Source organism: Ursus arctos, unplaced genomic scaffold (genome assembly GCF_023065955.2).
Source record: "Ursus arctos isolate Adak ecotype North America unplaced genomic scaffold, UrsArc2.0 scaffold_3, whole genome shotgun sequence".
NCBI classification, from domain to species: Eukaryota; Metazoa; Chordata; class Mammalia; order Carnivora; family Ursidae; genus Ursus; species Ursus arctos.
In genome coordinates, this window is record NW_026622985.1 from 84,458,778 (window position 1) to 84,466,447 (window position 7,670).

At 41.2% G+C, this 7,670-nt stretch overlaps 1 long non-coding RNA gene across 2 annotated transcripts in view; it reads right to left on the reverse strand.

The window, feature by feature from the left end:
• LOC113264355 (uncharacterized) overlaps positions 1 to 7,663 on the reverse strand; it is a 34,032-nt gene extending 26,369 nt beyond the window's left edge. The window contains exon 1 of one of the 2 annotated variants that reach the window (XR_003319639.4): positions 7,488 to 7,663. This is a non-coding gene — a long non-coding RNA (uncharacterized LOC113264355). The remainder of the gene's footprint in view (positions 1 to 7,487) is intronic. The other variant, XR_006410845.3, reaches the window with a different exon arrangement.
• Positions 7,664 to 7,670: the final 7 nt, after the last annotated feature.

The following is a 7,670-nucleotide window of genomic DNA, read 5'->3' on the forward strand; positions in this document are numbered from 1 at the left end:
GAATAATTGGTTACTTTTGGCTTTGATTAGCTGGTTGAGAACAGATCCTGTGCATTTCTGAAGATTTTACTGTTTTTTCATTTTTCCTTTTCCTTTTTTGCTCTTCTTTCTCCTCCATTTTTAGAGAAGGCTACAAAGCATAAGGAAATATATGAGTTTAAGCAAAGAGGAATACATATTACATATATATGTATAATAAATATATAATTAATATAATAATATTTATAATAAATTATGCATATATTTGTTAAATCTACCCTTTTTTGGAGATAAAAAATATAACTTTTTCCATACTACTTTGTTAAAAGTTGGTCTGGTATTAATATTTTGCCTAATATTATTGGACTTGGAGCTGAGAACACAGGTTCTTTCCTATTAGTATTAAAAATACTTTTCAGGGTGGCACCTGGATGGCTCAGTCGGTTAAGCGTCCGCTCTTGATTTTGGCTCAACTCATGATCTCAGGGTTGTGGGACTGAGCCCGGGTCAAGCTCTGCGCTGGGTGTGGAGCTTCCTTGGGATTCTCTCTCTCTCTTCCTCTGCTCCTCCCCCCTCCCACCCTGCTCTTGCATGAGTTCTCTCTCTCTAAAAAAAAAAATAAATTAATTAATTAATTAATTAAATAATTTTCAACACAAGGGAAGTTTTAGCAAGATATAGATGCCTGGCCTTTACATACTTGCTTAGAGTTCCAAAGATAAAGAAATGTAGGTCATTTGGCACTGCAGTTCTCTGCTTCAACTGTCACTGAGTAATCATGGATCACAGTAATCCAAGTTTCAGCATGTCATTCAGCATGTCAAGAATCATTAGCATTGGTGCCTTTGCCATTACTCACCTTATAAATCATAACTAGTTTACAGGGCAACCTTTTCTGCTAACTTTTACATCCTGTGTTTACCAACAGGTGATTTCCCCGTTTCTCTTATCTGACATCCCACTGAGAGATGATGTCAGGGACTTAGTTAGGGTACTGAACTGGCATAAAAAGACCAATGCTCAGTTGCTGGTACTGGCTGAGGGTCACAAGACGGGTAACAAATTGCTTATTCTCATTATTCCGGACTTCAAAAGTCACAATAAACGAAGCCAGTCAAGCTATTTTCTATATTTAATTAGTAAGGATTCTGTGAAGATTCAAACTGGGAATGTGAAGAGCTTTGTCTGTCATGTTGGAGTCACAGACCTATACGTAAAGTAGCTTCTCTCTGGACACAAAACAGCACTTAGAAGTAGCTATAGAAGGGACACCTGGGTGCTCAGTCAGTCAGTTAAGCGTTTGCCTTCAGCCCAGGTCATGATCCCAGGGTTCTGGGGTGGAGCCCCACATCAGGCTCCCTGCTCAGTGGGGAGTCTGCTTCTCCCTCTCCCTCTGCTCCTGTGGGCGCTCTCTCTCTCTCAAATAGATAAATCAAATCTTTAAAAAAAAAAAAGAAGAAGAAGAAGTAGCTATAGAAATGACAGCTCTGGAAGCCACCAGAAAACATTCTGTGAAAAAATTCTGGGACCTCAGGTAGCCTCAAAAATGTTACACAGGGAAAAGATACTTTACATAACAAGGCTTGGTTTAGAAGCTTATGATAACTTCATTTGTAAATAGATTGTCTTTTGTTTGCTGTTGTGATTTCTTTATACCATTTTAGATTTCTTCAGTGTTTTCCCCCCTCTGTATTTTTAAAACCCCCTAGGCTTCATGTTTTCTCAACACACCGGCATCTGTGGCCTGGCACTTGTTTTCATAAGTAATCATATGCCTCACCCGCCGTAGTGCGTGGCCTGCAACCTTATCTGCTAGGACCAGCCTTCTCTTGCCCAAGAAGGGCCTCCCAGTTGCTTGCTGCACCTGTTTTTCTCCAGAAGAAAACAAGAGAATATCAACAAGGTTGATTTCATTCTCTACATAAGAAATAATATTGGGTCCTTAATCTATCGTGGAGACTTTTTAAAGTGAAAATTTACTGGGCTCCTTTCCGTGTGTTAACTTATTTAAATGATACAACTTCATAAGGTAGGTACCTTTACTGTGTTCGTTATACAACAGAAGAAATAAGGCAAAGGTGCTCAGCAAGGTGCCCAAGTCCGCTTGGTTAGTACAGAATAGAGCCAGCATTGGAACGTAGGCAGACGGCTCCAAGCCCACAGGCTTACACTTCTTCTGAACCTCCTAATCATACTTTCTTCCTGCTGGATAATTATTAGTCCCCAGTAATATGCCTGCATTAGAGAGTCAGCCAGGAGTTAGGAAACTTGGATTATTGTTCTGTGCTTTAACTTGGGAGGAAACAGCATTCTAGGGAGGGAAAATGCATGCACAAAGGCCTAGTGGTCATAGGGAGGAAAAAGGAAGGCCAACATCAGGAACAATGTGAAACCATTGCAGTGTTTTTTGTTTTGTTTTGTTTTAAAGATTTATTTATTTTAGAGGGGGTTAGGGACAGAGGGACAGGGAAAGAGAGAATCTCAAGCAGACTCCCTACTGAGTACGGAGGCGCCACGGGGCTTGGGCTCCATCTGGTGACCCCAAGATCAAGACCTGAACCGAAATCAGGAGCTGGAGGCTTAACGGACTGAGCCACCCAGGCACCTTCGTCCAATAAAAAGATTTATTTACCATCGCAGTGTTTTAAGCTAGAGGGGCTGCGAGGTTTAGTTGTCATATGACTACAAAGATACTCTACCCATATCACCTTGGCTGCCTAAAAGAGAGCAATGGTGGATTCAGGAAAATTTGGTTAGGAGTCTACTGAGAAACTCCAGGCAGGAGGTAATGGTAGCTTGGGTTTAGGACGTTGATAGTGTGGGGGGAAGAGGTCAAGTACCCTTGACTGAAACTGATTTTGATTAGATTTTATAAAGAGACTTTAACAAAATGTTCTAGAAATTACACTTCCAAATAAAGGTTATTGGCTTAAAAGTGTCATATTGGGATGTTATACACCCATTTCAAGAATGCTTCATCGCCCTAAACAATTCTGGAGAACCTTTTTTAGAATTTCCTCCAGAAACAGTTTATGAGCCAAACCAGAAAAATAGGCTTATTGCTACATACATACTTCATGTCATATATATCGTACTTCAAGTCATATTTCATATCATATATACATATACATACACACACATACATATATACATATACACACACACCCACATGCACAGTCATACTTCATAACTCCCAAAAGCTAAGGGAACTGTGTAATATTGTTAAATTGTTGCAGGGTTTTAAGACCTTCCTTTTATGACTCTGATCTTCCAATGTATACAGGAAGGTCACTTATGTAAAATAAACAATGTGTAGGAAAAAAGCTAAGTCATCTGACTGTTCATCAAAAACTGAAAATAAGGGCCCCTGGGTGGCTCAGTCAGTTAAGCATCCGACTCTTGGTTTCCACTCAGGTCATGATCTCAGGGTCGTGGGATCGAGCCCCATGTTGGGCTCTGTGCTCAGCACGGAGTCTGCATGTCCCTCTCCCTCTGTTCCTCCTCCCTTCCCCCTGCTTGTGCTCTCTCTCTCTCTCTTCCTCTCTCTCTCAAATAAATAAATAAATACAATCTTTAAAAAAAACCATGAAGATACATTCTTCAGGCAGAGTGAGCCAACTCGGAAAACCCACAGATGGAAGGAATTCTTGGACAGTAGGGGATTTTTTTGTTTTTTTAGGGGGTAGATAACAAATATATCCTAGAAGATGGACAACAAATTCCTCACAGAAAAAGAAAAGAATGAAGTTATATCCATCAGCTTTCAGGAACAGTGGGAAGCTTGGTGGGAAGAGTCCAAATTTCAGAACCAGGCATAGGAGTCAACCTCTGATTCTCTAACTAGCTCTGCCGGCTTGGACAAACTCTGAGCCTTACTCTCCTCATCTATAACATGGACATATAAATGCCAGGAGTCTGGTGAGGTTCTGTTATTGGAACTCTGACTTCCACCCTCTTCCCCCATTTTCTGTCACCTAAATTCCTTTACCTCAGGTTAAAGAACCGGAAACGCTAAGGGAAGCAGGGGTCAAAGGGCAACCCTTCTTCCTGGAGCTTTTAGGCTTACATGGCTTCAGCGTTCAGGCTCTGCAATACCTGGCACAGAGAAAAGAATTCCTGGCCACGTTTATCAGCCTTGTCAAAGAAGAACTGCGGCCAGTAGGCAGTCCCTTTAGTTCAACAGACATTCCCAGAGCACCCTGTCATGCGGGGACAGAAGCAGCCCATTTAAATCCCTGAATCTTTTCAAGAAACTGAAACCCCCTCAATGTCCAAGAGTAGCAGATGGGTTATAAGAGTGAGACATAATACCTGAAGGCACGTGTACATGATGGCATTACATCTTGAAAAACAGTATTAAATGACGGGGGGGGGGCATGTTCATGATAAATGAAATAAATGTGGCTGTAAAATAGTATATACATTATAGATTCCTGTTTTTTTTTTAATAATTGATTTATAGGGGAAAACCGAAGGAAATAAAAATTGTCAGTGATAAATTCTGAGTGGTAGGGTTATGAGGCCTTTAAATTTTTTCTTTTCTAAACCTTATATGATAAATGTAATATTTTTTCAATATAGAGTTATAATATGTAAATATGATACAGCATTTAAACAACAACGCCACTGGGCAGAAATTGTGACTTTTTATTCATCACCAGAGAAAAACAAGCATTTTAAAGAAAACGTGGCCTTTTCCTCTGCAGTGAGGTAAAGAATTTATAGAGGGGCAAGGTGCCTCTTGATTTTCTACAAGTTTCTTCCCTTTCTCCCTTGTCCCACCTTTCAAGTTTTGGGTCCCCACCCACCCTGAATTGAATGTGGGGGGGGGGGATCAACCTGGCTCTTTTCTTGCCTGAAGATGCTCAATGTCGAGACTTAGAATAGGGAAATTGCACATCATTCAGATTTCCCAATACTGGTGGCTCCTGGCCAAGCCGGTGGATCTGTACCTTCTCCACGTTTGCCTCCTGACAGTCGCCTCCTGTATCCTCTGCAGGAGTTCAGGTCTCCGCTTGAGAGCAGGAAAGGGCGGGGGGGGGAAGCACAAGGCCCAAACTTTCTTGAGTTCTTAAAATAAGAGTACTTCTAAGTAGTTAGGACACTCTATATTTATCATTACTGTGATTGTTAAGAATAACTATCATTCATTGAACCCTTTTCATGTGCCAGGTAGACACTGTATTATTGCATTGAGTTTTCACATTAGTCACTTAGGGCTTCTCCCCATTTCATGGATAAAGACGTAGGCTGTGGTCAAGCGGCATGCCTCAGTTCCCACTGCTAGAAAATGGTTGACGTCAGGCGCTTCACAGATTGCAAAACTATTTCAAAATTGCCTCTGTTATTCTTCACACTACTCTGTAAGTTGAGGATTCTACGTTTTCACTTGTGAAATGAAGTGATAGGTGACTTTACAGTCCCTTCCGTGGGTCTACATGACTGATCCATGAAAGCATTTCCAGCTTTTGGCTTCACTAGAGGAGACCTGTAATTAATAGGGCAATGGTGGGATCCAAACATAAGCCTACTATCCTATTCATATTTTAATCTGAATCTGAAGAACGTAGGGTGTGGTGGGACACTAGATACTAGCAGCGAACAACCAGATTATGATGTGACCTGATACCCTGAAGACAAGGAGACAGTTGTACACTGGCTATAGGGCCATAGAATTCTGGAGTTTGCTGGTGGGAGGGAGCCGGGGAGGGAACCAATAGCACTGCCAGGGTAGAAAAAGGCAGAACAGTCTAGGTCGGTGGATGCTTTGATGCTTGGTGGACCAGCTCAACCCTACCTCAAAGGCTAGGGGCTCTGTGTAAATAGCTGTGACATCATTTGGGCCAGGTATATATGCTATCATAAAAGTCTTTTATTCAGGTCCTGAATAAGACAATCTGCTACCAATCTTTAGAGTACCACATGTGTTAACATTGACTTTTCAATACACACACATTAACAGAAAAACAAAAAGACAACACAGCTATAATAATTGACTGCATTTTCATTTCTTGCTTGGATGAAAGTGGGACTACACCAAAAGCTGCTGGAAGTAAAGTAGTGAACTGAGATACTGAGTTATTTTCATATCTATACTGCTTCCTATATCAGCATTAAATTTCTCCTGATTGGCCTTAATGGAAGCTAATTTTAACATTAGTAATCTTGATTTTAAAAAAAAAACTACTATTTTTTTTGGGGGGTGGGGGGAGGTGGTGAAAGAGGAAACATTTTCTCAGAATTCTGAATTGGCAACCTTGGATCCTTGTCACAGCTCTGCCTCCAACCAGCTATTAACTGTGAATAAATCTCTTAAACTTCAAATTGCTCACCTGTACAACAAGATTCTAAAAGGGAGGTGATGTTTGATATTGTTAATGGTCTATATGACAAGCTAGCATTCCATGGGTATCCATAACAGTAAAATCAAATTCAATGAGCAGGTGCCCTTAAGTCCTACCCAAGTATCCCTAAATGTCAAGTGCTCTAAGACTGACACATGTGAATGGTTGTCTTTATCCTTCAGAGTAGGGATGGTGGGCACTGAGTAGGGACCTTTGATGTTACACTACAGTAGAAAAGTTTTTTCCTCACTTTGTCCCCATCTGATATGGAGAAGAGGAAAAACAAGTGAGTAAGAGTATAGGGTTTGGAAGCTGCATTCCTGGGAGTCCAGCCTGGAAGCTGCCTCCTCCAGTTGCTCTGACCTGACTCTGGTCAATCTTGTGCAAGTTAAAAATTCCAACTATCACAAGGTAGGACCGATCACCTGCTGAGACCTGTCAAGCCTTGGATCTGTGCTCTTCCAAAAGTGCAGGTATGTTGAGATCCCAGGAGGAACTGTTACACTCTAAGACAGATAAATGAGATGCAGAACTAACTACAAACACTTAAGTGTTAATGAATTCAATACACAGTATGTCACAGAGTAAAAACGTGGAAAGATTATCTTTCCAAAATTATGTTTATGTTTATGCTTGGCTGTCACAAACCTACTGAACTTGTTATGGGGATAAAATAGGAAAAACTCAAAAGAAGACACTAAACACTAGGTAGGATGGCTTCTAGAAATCAGGAAGGGCGATTTCTCACGTGTTCAGACGAATGTATCATTATCTTTCTCACCCACCCAAGAGTTCTGACACTTGCTTCAAAGTTTTGTGGAGTAGATGCTTAAAGGGCCTCGTGCCAGGCTTTGGGTATTTTCATTGGTTTCTCTTGTTCAGTAATCATGGCCTCCAAGTTTTTATAATTCTCCTTCTCATTCCAGTCCATCCTCCTTTCAACTGTTCTATATAAGCTTTTAGTGCAATCCGCGTATCACTTTTCTTCCCCAAACAAAACAGAGTCGGGGAATTGCCTAAGGGGAGTCTCTATAAAAGTACTAAGAGAAAGGGGGGATGAGTTACTGCCCATAAATCGGGCACTTTAAAGGCTTTTGCTTTAAGGACGATTTAAGACTGACAACCACAAGGAAAGCAGGAGCTTTCATCTGCGCGAACTCCTACCTTCATCCCCAGGTTGAAATTTCCCATGAGTAAAAGAAGGTTCCTGGATTCCGCGGATACTTCTCTACACTGGCAGGTATTTCCTTTGCGACCCGAAACGCTTTCTAGCACTTCAACGACTTAAACTCTCCTCGCGCCTTAGGTTCCTCTATTGCCGGGGAGACGCTCCCGGCTTTGTTTTTT